The sequence below is a fragment of the Cuculus canorus genome, chromosome Z (assembly GCF_017976375.1).
Source record: "Cuculus canorus isolate bCucCan1 chromosome Z, bCucCan1.pri, whole genome shotgun sequence".
Lineage (NCBI taxonomy): Eukaryota > Metazoa > Chordata > Aves > Cuculiformes > Cuculidae > Cuculus > Cuculus canorus.
The window spans coordinates 54,365,395-54,375,236 of NC_071441.1; the positions used below are offsets into that span (position 1 = coordinate 54,365,395).

The 9,842-nt window shown below is 46.3% G+C and overlaps 1 protein-coding gene across 5 annotated transcripts in view; it reads right to left on the bottom strand.

The window, feature by feature from the left end:
• Positions 1–1,060, bottom strand: part of VCAN (versican) — a 109,869-nt gene extending 108,809 nt beyond the window's left edge. Inside the window, exon 1 of one of the 5 annotated variants that reach the window (XM_054054411.1) lies at positions 816–1,060. The gene's annotated coding sequence lies outside the window, so the exon portion shown is untranslated. Of the gene's footprint in view, positions 1–5; positions 130–815 lie in introns of those variants that run through there. The other 4 variants (XM_054054412.1, XM_054054414.1, XM_054054416.1 and 1 more) reach the window with 4 other exon arrangements.
• Positions 1,061–9,842: the final 8,782 nt, after the last annotated feature.

Here is a 9,842-nt window from a genome sequence, read left to right on the forward strand (position 1 = left end):
CTGACCTTGTGATCCTCCTCTTCCTCACCCACCGCCTCCCTTCCAAGCAATGAAAATGTGGCTAAGAGGACTCCCGCTCTCCGTCTTCTCTGGAGAGATGCTGTCTGAGCACCTCTGCCCTATAAGCAGCTTTCCAGGAACATCATGGGAAGGGAGGGGAAAAAAAAAAAAAAAAAAGAAAAAGAGTGGGAGGGTGGAGATGGGGGAACACACAAGAGCGGAGGAGACAGCACAAGCTTTTCCTAGCGCAAGAAAACCTGGAGGCAGCAGGTCCATTCTTGTCGCTCCTGCCACAAGGTCGCTTTGTGTATTTAACACCCGTACGAAACAGCTTCCTCCCTTCTCCCTCCCGAGCCCCACCGCACACCAAGGTGCAGCTCTATCTTCTCAGCCATTCAAACAACCAAAGACGTGTCAGGGCTCCCACCCTAAAGTCTTTTACTTCACGGTTTTCTTTGTTCTCCTCTTTGCATAGGGGGATTTTTGTGGATCTCTGAGCATCCCTTACCCTCTTCCCCTGCTGTCGTTGAACTTACCCCAGGTCGTTTAAATTCACCAGTCATCACTATTCTCTCCCACTTAAGGTTTGCAGTTCAACTCTTTTGTCCTTACAGGTAACAGCAGTAAAAGAATCGTTTTGAATCTTATACTGGGTATTGGGTGGCAATTTTATGTGATTTAAAAAAAAAAAAAAAAAAAAAAAAGAAAAAACCCACAAACACAACAACAAAATAAATAATAATAATTAAAAAAAAAAACCAAACCAAAACAAAAACCACAAAGAAACGAAGCGCATGAAAAAGAATTATAGTTACCTTAAAAGGTAGCGTATTGCCGGGATTGCAAAAAAATCACAACGTGGTGGCCAGGCTAGTCCAGAGATCCCAGCGGCCGCATGAAAGAGTAAATCCCCTCGTTACTGCTGGAAGGATTCTGCGGTTCCCGGGTCTCCCCTTATTCAGGAGTTCGGTCTCCTCTCCCTCCCGCCGGCGAGCACCTGACTCCGAGCTGCGGAGCCGAAACAGAGCTGTGGGCAACAGGAGCTCGCCCGCAAGTTCAAATGCGAGGCTCAGCCACCCATCATTATTATATCGTTGTACCGTCAGCGCTGCGAGAGGAGGGGCTGGCTCGGGGAGAGGAGGGTTCACAAGCTCTGCAAACAGCCTCCTCGCAATTTGCAAAGCTCCCCGCGGCTGCTGGGAGCAGGAGAGAGCCTGCAGCGCCTGCCTCCGAGGAGAGGAGCGCCCCGGGACCCCCCGTCCCACCGCCCCCTCGGGGCCCCGCAGACCCCAGCCCCGACAGCACAACCGCTCGCCCGGCACCGGCCCTCCGGAGAGAGTGCGAGAGGGGCATTGTTCCCCAATTAAGCAATTAATGGGGAAGAGAATGGAGAGACCTCCTCCGCCCTGGCTCCCGAAGCCGCTTGAAATGGGGAAAGTGACTGGGACTGAAATCTCTTTTTCCTTTTAGCCTCCCCAATCTCAGAGGAGGTTGCAATGAAAGAATATATTGGTGCTCGTTCCAAACTTCTTCTGCCGGTGCCAATTCACAAGCAGTCTCCCGAGCCAAGCTTCTCCACCCTAGTTTTAAGCATCTGCAGCCACTTTTCCTTTTTTTCCTTCCCCCCTCCTTTTTTTTTTTAAGTGACTCTGCATTTGCCGTCCAAACCTCTCAGAGATGAAGTCATAAGCAGAACTCTAAACCACCCTTTTACAAGTGACTTTTTAGCCTTGAGAAGAGGAGGCTCAGAGAAGACCTCATTGCTCTCTACAATTACCTGAAAAGAGGTTGTAGAGAGGAGAGACCTGGCCTCTTCTCCCAAGTCACAGGGGACAGGACAAGGTGCAATGGCCTCAAGCTGTGCCATGGGAGGTTCAGATTGGATATCAGGAAGAAAATTTTCACAGAAGGGGTCATGGGGCACTGTCAGAGATTGCCCACGGGGGTGGTGGAGTCCTCATCCCTGGAGGTATTTAAAAGGCGAGTAGACAAGGTGCTCAGGGACATAGTTTAGTGGCAGATAGGAACTGTTGGATTCAATATCCAAGAGATCTTTTCCAACCTGGTAATTCTATGATTCTATGACTTTCAGCAATTAATAAAAGGTCTGTTGTGCTCCTCAGGCAGCTCCTTTTCCCAGATGTACCCACCCCAGTATGTGGCAGACACTTAAGGTACCTTTTATCAGGCACAAAATGATGGCAAGAACAGTGCCTCTGGGGTGCAACCTCTCAGAGGAGCATGTGCCACAATCCCACCTCCTCCATGAAGGTGTAAAACCACAGCCAGAAAATATAAGCCTGGAGAAATACATGTGTCACGTTGCACCTCTCTGGGCACATTTTTGGCACCTCCAGGCACAACTGCTAGAAAGAGACAACAGTTTTTCTTCAGTACCTCTTGCTGTTATTGTTCCAGCTACTCTGTCCCAGGAGTTATACTGACAGGCAGTTTGAAACAAGTCCAAAACCTTCGTTTCCAAAGACAGTCTTTGGTGCCATATTGGAGAAGAGGGAGGTGGAAGAGGTGACAGCCAAGCAGGGGGAAACAGAGACCTGGTAGCTTAACCCAGGCCAGGTTTGCATGAGCCTGGGTGTGAACAGAGTTGGACCACTGGATTAATTCCTTATCTCACCTCCACAAAGCTTCTTGGTCCTTTCTCCTTAAATAGGGTAAATCCACAATTGCTTACTTGCTAGCAAGGGCGGTGAGGAGAGGCTGATGCCCTTCTCTCCTGTGACTGTGGCAGCATCTTCCCTACCACTGCCACCTCCCTGGCACCTGTCCCACCAGTTTTTCTGGCATGTTTCCATCCCTACACAGCACACATGCCTCCCAGGGAATGCCCCATCTCCACAGACTGGACCTGCTGCACATCAGGTTGCAGTGTCTCTATTCTTAAACTTTGTATAGGGGGAACAGTTGACAAAAATGCAACTCTGTGCTTTGAACAAACACTATAAAGAGTTGCAGGCATATTTTTGAGGCTTTTCAATGCAAATTCACACAAAGGCATTGCAGTTCATATTAAGTCATGGGAAAGGGGTTGTCAGAGTTAATTCCACTCTTTGCTAGCCTGGCCTTCCCTGCTTCGCCATGTGTACACAGCAATCCCCACTGCTGAGCCTCTGCACACTTCCTCTGCACAATATTATCACGAAAGCAGAAAACTAACATTGAATTTCTCCTGCATCGGTTCAGACAAGCCTCTTCAGCCCTCCCAGACACAAAGGGATTGTGTGCAATGCACAGTTAGGGCACTGTTCCCTCTCCCCACACAATCTCAGCCCTCTCTTAGGCTGCAGACAAAACCCTTTGAGGACCCATGTGTAAGGTGGAATCTCTCCAGACAAATCTCCTCTTTTACACCAGTCCCAGTGGCACATACCCTTTTCTGGATGAAGGGGGGGATTCCTGCCACCATTCCAGGCCTCAGGAAAGGAGGATACGACATAACCTGTGGGATCAATCATCTCCCGCTTCTCCAGGCTACCCTCCAGAACAAATGGGATCTCTTATGATCAGGCATCATAGTCAAACTGAAGGTAGCTCGATTGTCCCCTCCAGCCTCCACCATCCTCCATATTTTTCCAGCTTCATCTGTTCTTATTCTGTTCTTTGCCTGGTTCCAGGCAGGAGGGGTGATCTCTAACAAAGTACAAGCCACATCTGCAGCCCTGGTCTTGCTTCTCCATCAGCTCTTGACTCTCAGGCCCTGGAGATGGAACAACTCCTGGAAAAGGAAGGGAAGAGGGGCCTGTGATCCTGTTGTCCCTACCATGTGGAGATCTCTGTTACCCTACAAAATGGGCTATGAACATCTTCTGGCAGCTCTGTCTGCTCTGGAAGCAAGTGAGACAACCCCAAGACGGGAAGTTACAGCTTCCCGGGTCCACTGGGTCACCCACTGTGCCCAGAGTCCAGCTGGAAATCTGTCCAGCCCTCCCGGGAACAGGGAGGACCAGACATTTAGAAGGGTGAGGATGGGAGGGGCGCTGGTGTCTTTGCCTACAGGCACCACGAAACAGCAACAAGGATTTAAACCCGGGGGCTAAGACAGACTCAGGTCTGACTGCTTGTGTCCCTGGTTTTTTTTGGGTTTTTTTTTCACGACTGGAAAGATTATTTTAAAAGAAAAGACCTCCCCCCTTCCCTTCCCCCCATCTCTTTCTGTCTCTCTCCCCGGATGCCGGAGCCCTTACGGGAGCTGACGGAGCTGCGAAAGAAGCGGGCGATGCAGAAACTACCCCCACGCAGTCCTGCCCCGCTCTTATTCCTCCTCCTCCTCCTTTTCCTCCCTCCCGGGTCTCCCGAGACTGACTGCTCCGGGGGGACCGAGCCGCCTCCCATCACCTTCCCGATGCGAGGTGACAAAGACAGGACGCAGACGAGAAGCCGTGTGTTCCCACCTCCACCCCGCTTCCCTCTTCCCCCGTGCCCTTTAAGTTTTAGGGGATTCGTTCGCATCCGCGGTGGGATGGAGGTTTCTGGACACAGAGGAGCGGGGGAGGGAGATTTTCGGGCTGGTAAGACAAAGGCGCTGGAGGAGAGGGTGAAGGTGGTGGCAGAGCCCCTGTCACAAGGGCAGAGTGTGCTTCTGCCGCCCCCCAGAAACGTGGGGCAGGGGTGGGGGGGAAGAGGGATTCATCCTGAGCATCCCCAACCCGGGACAGAAAGAAAACTGTAGGAGAGTGGTTTGCGCTGGAGACCGTCAGGTTTTTAAGAATGGAGAAAAGGACTGGGGAAAGTGATAATCGAGCTACAAAACCAGACCTCTGCAACCCCTAGGTATTTTCACCCCACTTGCATTTAATTCCCTCCTTCTTACTCCAAGGCAAAGGTTTCTGCACTGAACCAAAAATGTTCAGAAATGGGATGTCCTTTTCTCCTCTCAGACAGACCATGGAAGCTTCCGCCACAAGTTATGTCAGAGGCCTGAAACATTGTCTGATTTACTGTGAATGTCAGATTTTTTTCTTTGTAAATATTTTAGGCAAAGTAGAAACAGTAAACCTTTGCTCAGGCTGCCAAATGCCTCCCATGACAAATCATTGTTTTCAGATGTTCAGATTTGTGTGAGAAAACTCAACAAAGGGACCATGTTTAGGCTTTGTCTCAATCCTAAAACAATATCATTGGAGAAAAAAAAACCCTCCTGCTAGCTACATTGCAGTCCTCAGATGATGAAAAATACTATTCTCATTACACACTTTATAAGCACAGGTTTTATGTTACTGACTCAACAATGATTATCATTTTAAATGTGAAACACAGACCCTAAAATGGTTCTTTATGAGAAACCATTGTTTTGAAATATCTGAAATTAATTAGGCCAAGGGTACAGCCAATGTGCAAATATCAAACTGAACATCTGTGGGAAAAAAGCTTCCCATCACTTGAAATAATATCACAAATATGAAATACAGTCTATCAAGGAAAAACTAATTTGACTGGCATAGGTTCTCTCAAGCCATCTTTTATGACTTTACAGCTTTACAATCACCTTTTCTTCATCCTTTCCCATGCTTTTTTCCTTTTTTTTTTTTTTTTTGTTCTTCCCTCTGAGCCACTGTGTGTGAAAAGCCTTATGCAAAAGTCCAGGAAATCATTCATGTAATTTGCATGCCAGCAGTACTAAGGTCAGTTCAGGCAAATCAAAGATCCTTGCAAAGTTATTCCACTTGGCCACTAACTCTGAAGGTCTTACTTCCCATTGCCATCTACTTGCAAAGGGCTATGCCCTGCCAGCTGTGCAGAAAACGTGTTCATCAGTCCGGTTTTCCTCTTAAAGGTACAGGAATGTAGGCTGCTTCCTGATTCTGCTCTGATTCAGTTATCTAAACCTCAATGTGTTTTTGGAAACCACAAAATCTTTCGAAACAATAGACTTTTGCAAGTTCTCAGATTCTATGTTTAAGAAAAGCTTTTTCCAGTCCTTCTTTTTCATACGCTTCAAGTCAAATACGTTTTTAGAGCCAAATTAAAACTCTTTAAAGGGGTCAATCTTAGCAGCAGTGGTAACCATAGTGTATACAACCACTTTCTCAAATGAAACGTTTGATAGCTTATGTCAACGTTTCTTTTGTGGCGAAACCCTTCTCCACCTATTTTTATTGAATATTTCTGCAGCAGAGGGGAGAGCACTCAGCTGTGAAAAAAATATGAATAGAGTGTTTCATTTGGTAACAGAACAAGCCACAATTGATGGTTAGGTATTATTACTGCATTAAATGTAATGAGGTAGGCATGACATTATCTACACTAAGATAGTCAGCTTCCAGGACAGTTATCAGGAGGCGGTCCTGGACACAGAGGCTTTCAGCAGCACTTGATGATGGCAAAGACAGCAGTATGTTTTTCTCCTGCATTTTGTTGCTGCCTTCTGTTCTGCCTCAGTGTTTCTCCTCTGACCTCAAGGACAAGGGGCCAGGCTGAGATGTTTTTACTTATGCTTCAATGGCTAGTCCCACCAAAATCTGTCAGTAAGCGGGTGGCATTTGGTTCTGCCTAGTGTAAGCCAAAGTATCAGGCTCTGTTTCCAAGTCAGGCTCAAAAAGCAGTCTGCTTTACACAGCCAGAACTCTTTAAAGAATAGTCCCTTTGTAATTTTGGGGACAAGTTGTTAGGGTAGGCAGGTCACTGCTGAGGTCCTTCTCAACGCTGATCCCCATGAGGACTAAACACAGAGCAAGGCGAGTGAGGGGGAAGAAACTTAAGAAACTTATCAGTAAGGGGTGGCCTGAGCTACTGTCAAGTGTTGTGCTAATCCATACTGTCCTGTGCTTCCTCTGATAAACTCCATGCTGGACATGCATTATTTTTGTTTTGATAACTTTGTGGTGGTATCATAAGCTTTAGTGCAGAAGTAATCCTGAATAATCAAATGTGGTTTTGTTCACTTACTGTTACCAAATTAAATCAGCCTTTCATAAGGTCTCTTTTTTTTTCTTTTTGTTTTTTTATGATACAAAGGTACTACCACTGTGCAAAGGAGAAACTAGCTGGATCTGGTTCCACACTGATAGGGCAAGCTCTTGAAATGGATTAAGAGAGATTTTCTTAACTAATCTCTCTTTCTTGGTCCTTCTCATCCTTTGCTAAAGGAATAACAAACATTCACAATGTGATTAATCCAAATCAAGATGAAGTCACTAAAAGATCCCGCTGACTCCACAAGTGTCAGTCAATAGTTTCTTCTCCTTTGCCATGTGTGAAGGGCAGCAAAGAAATTACATGAAGCAGGAAGACCTTCAAAAGACAAGGAAAGGGAGTCTTTTTGTCTGCCTGCCATCAGGCAGGAAAACCTCTACTTTTCTTCCCTGGGGACGGTGGAAATTTTGCTAGCTGTCAGCAGACAAGAAAAGATAAAAAGATCTATGTCTTCAAAGAAAAGTCATAACCACCTTAAGAAAAAGAGAATTTAAGCAGGTTGGAAGAGCTGATCCAGGCCTATTCCTGGCATCTCACATCTTCTAGCTGGCTCCCAGACATGGCCAGGATAGTATCTGTTATACTGTCTTTTAAAACAAACAAACAAATAAATAAATAGATAGAGCAAGGAGGGAACTTTTGTGTGTGTGTCTGTCTGCAACTACACCTTGTACAATTTATAAGATTCTTGGGGTAGTTGCAAACATTTTTCCCACAAAAAGCTTATTAATTCCTATGTAGTAAGTGATCCTTTTTTTCCTCAGTGGGGAAAGAATGGGTATAAAAGCAGATATAAATATTCAGTCCTTGCACTGGAGAACCACCTCCCTTAGGTGCTGAACTGCAGGCAGAGCTGCACATGGTCTTGGCTCCTGCCAGCAGCTGTGATGGCATCCCTTCTCTGTCTGCTGCCCCCACCACTGCTGACCTCTCAGCACAGTGGCTGACCCTTGTGCTGGCAGAGTCCATCTTTGATGAATGTTCTGTGATTTTTAATGTGGTGGGGTTTTTTTACAAAAAAAAAAAGTCTTCAAAGCAGGAAATGTTGTACTCAAGAAGCTCATTTGCCTTTAACATAGAAAATGGGTTGTGGTGGTAGCAGAGAAAAGTTTGGAAGGAGGAAGAAAATTTGCCCTAAAGACCCAATATGCAAACAAACTGATGAAAGATCAAAAAAGGTGAGTTGTAAAGCAATCTTATTGTTTGAGAGAAAGATGGTCTCAGTGTTTTGGGAAGCCTGGGACTGTCAGTAAGCGAGAATCCATTCATGGAGTGCACCATGAATACCAGCACCATGCTCTGCAGCTCACAGCTCCTCCAACAGCTGCTGCAGGCACGTATAGCAAACAAAGATGCCTCCATAGGTCAGGCATCAGGCATTGCTGCTAAAATGCCTCTGCAGACCAAATCAGGGCACTCTGCCCAGGAAGCCTCAAGCTCCACATCTCCCTAGTTTTGGTGACTGTTCCCAGGTCTCTGATGTGAGGAAGAAGTGGCAGAGCTCTGTTACAACCAGGGATTACTCATTATTTTTTGCCACTTTGTTAACAATGGCCACCTCCTGAAGACACATGCCATAGTTATCATTCAGCTGTCAAAGGAAGCATAAAAAGAAGTGTTTCTGGTATCCATATGTTTAGCAAAAGGTTTCCTCTATCATGGTGAGTAGTCTCCCAGGAAAAGCGAGAATGGGAACACCTTCAGTGCTTATAACATTGGCTGTATGAGCTAAAAAAAAATGCCATTTTTAGTGTAAAATCAGACAAAAGTCCATAAAGTTGTTGAGATTTTTTCATACTAATGCCAGTAGACCCTACCACTGCTGTTAGCCTGGTGCGGGAGTGTGACAGAGGGGTCCTTTTTTCTATTTTAAACAGAACACCTGGCTGAGCACATGTCTTTAGCACAATAGCCCCAGCAGGTGACATTTCCATGCCCGTAGTGCTTAGATAGCAACTTGTGCTATCTCTTCTGGGTGGTGAGTTTGCAAACGCGGTCAGTGATGTGCTCTGGGGCAGCTAAGGGTCTCTCATGCTGGGGGCAAGAACTCCCCTGAGACTTGCTGAAATCTGCCATCACACAGTTGTCTTGTAATCGCTGCTGGTCCTTCCCTCTGGCCCTGCCAGCAGTAACAGTCCTGTCAGCCAAGAAATAAGGCAGACTGTGGTATATACATAAACCTACCTGTCCGGTATTTTATCTTGAAGGACAAGAAGTGGTCCGTGTCTGCCTGAGATTGGAGAGGACTTGTCTTTTTCTTGTCTTCGTCCTCAGCTACATCATTGCACAGAATATTCCAAGAAAAGACACTTAAGAAGGAGCTGTTTCATCATCTTCTTTCTCATTTCTTTTTCTTCCTCTGGTTCACATGCAAAAGGGATAAGGGAAGCTGTATTTTTAAGTATTCCTGCTGAAAACAATAGTAATTCTACCCAGTACCATACACAGTTTCACAGCTTCTGTGTCTTGCCTGATATCAGCGTTGAAAGACATCACGCTTTTTTTTTTTGTGTGCAGTAGATCAAACAGCTAACCATTCAAAGATGGTGTTAGCCACCCCACGGACCATGCTGGTCATGGGATGGCAGGACAGACCAGAGTTTTGGGGGAGCGTTCTTCCTGTAGACTGCCTTATAGCTAGTTCCCATCAACTGTCGCACAGGGACCATCAGGAAAGCAAAGCCATACAGAGTGTGTAAGTTAGAGGAAATCCCACAGCATGGAAGCAATAACTCATAGTGAAGCGGAAGCTGGCTGGTCATTTGGGTATAGCTGCTGCATGCCAACTATGACCAAGTATTTAGCACTGCAGACTCAGGTCAGTCCAAGAACAGAGAAGAACTATAAATAGCTAGGGGCTTATATGCATAAAAGCAAATTTTGCACCAGGGAATTTGAGGAGCCATTGGGAC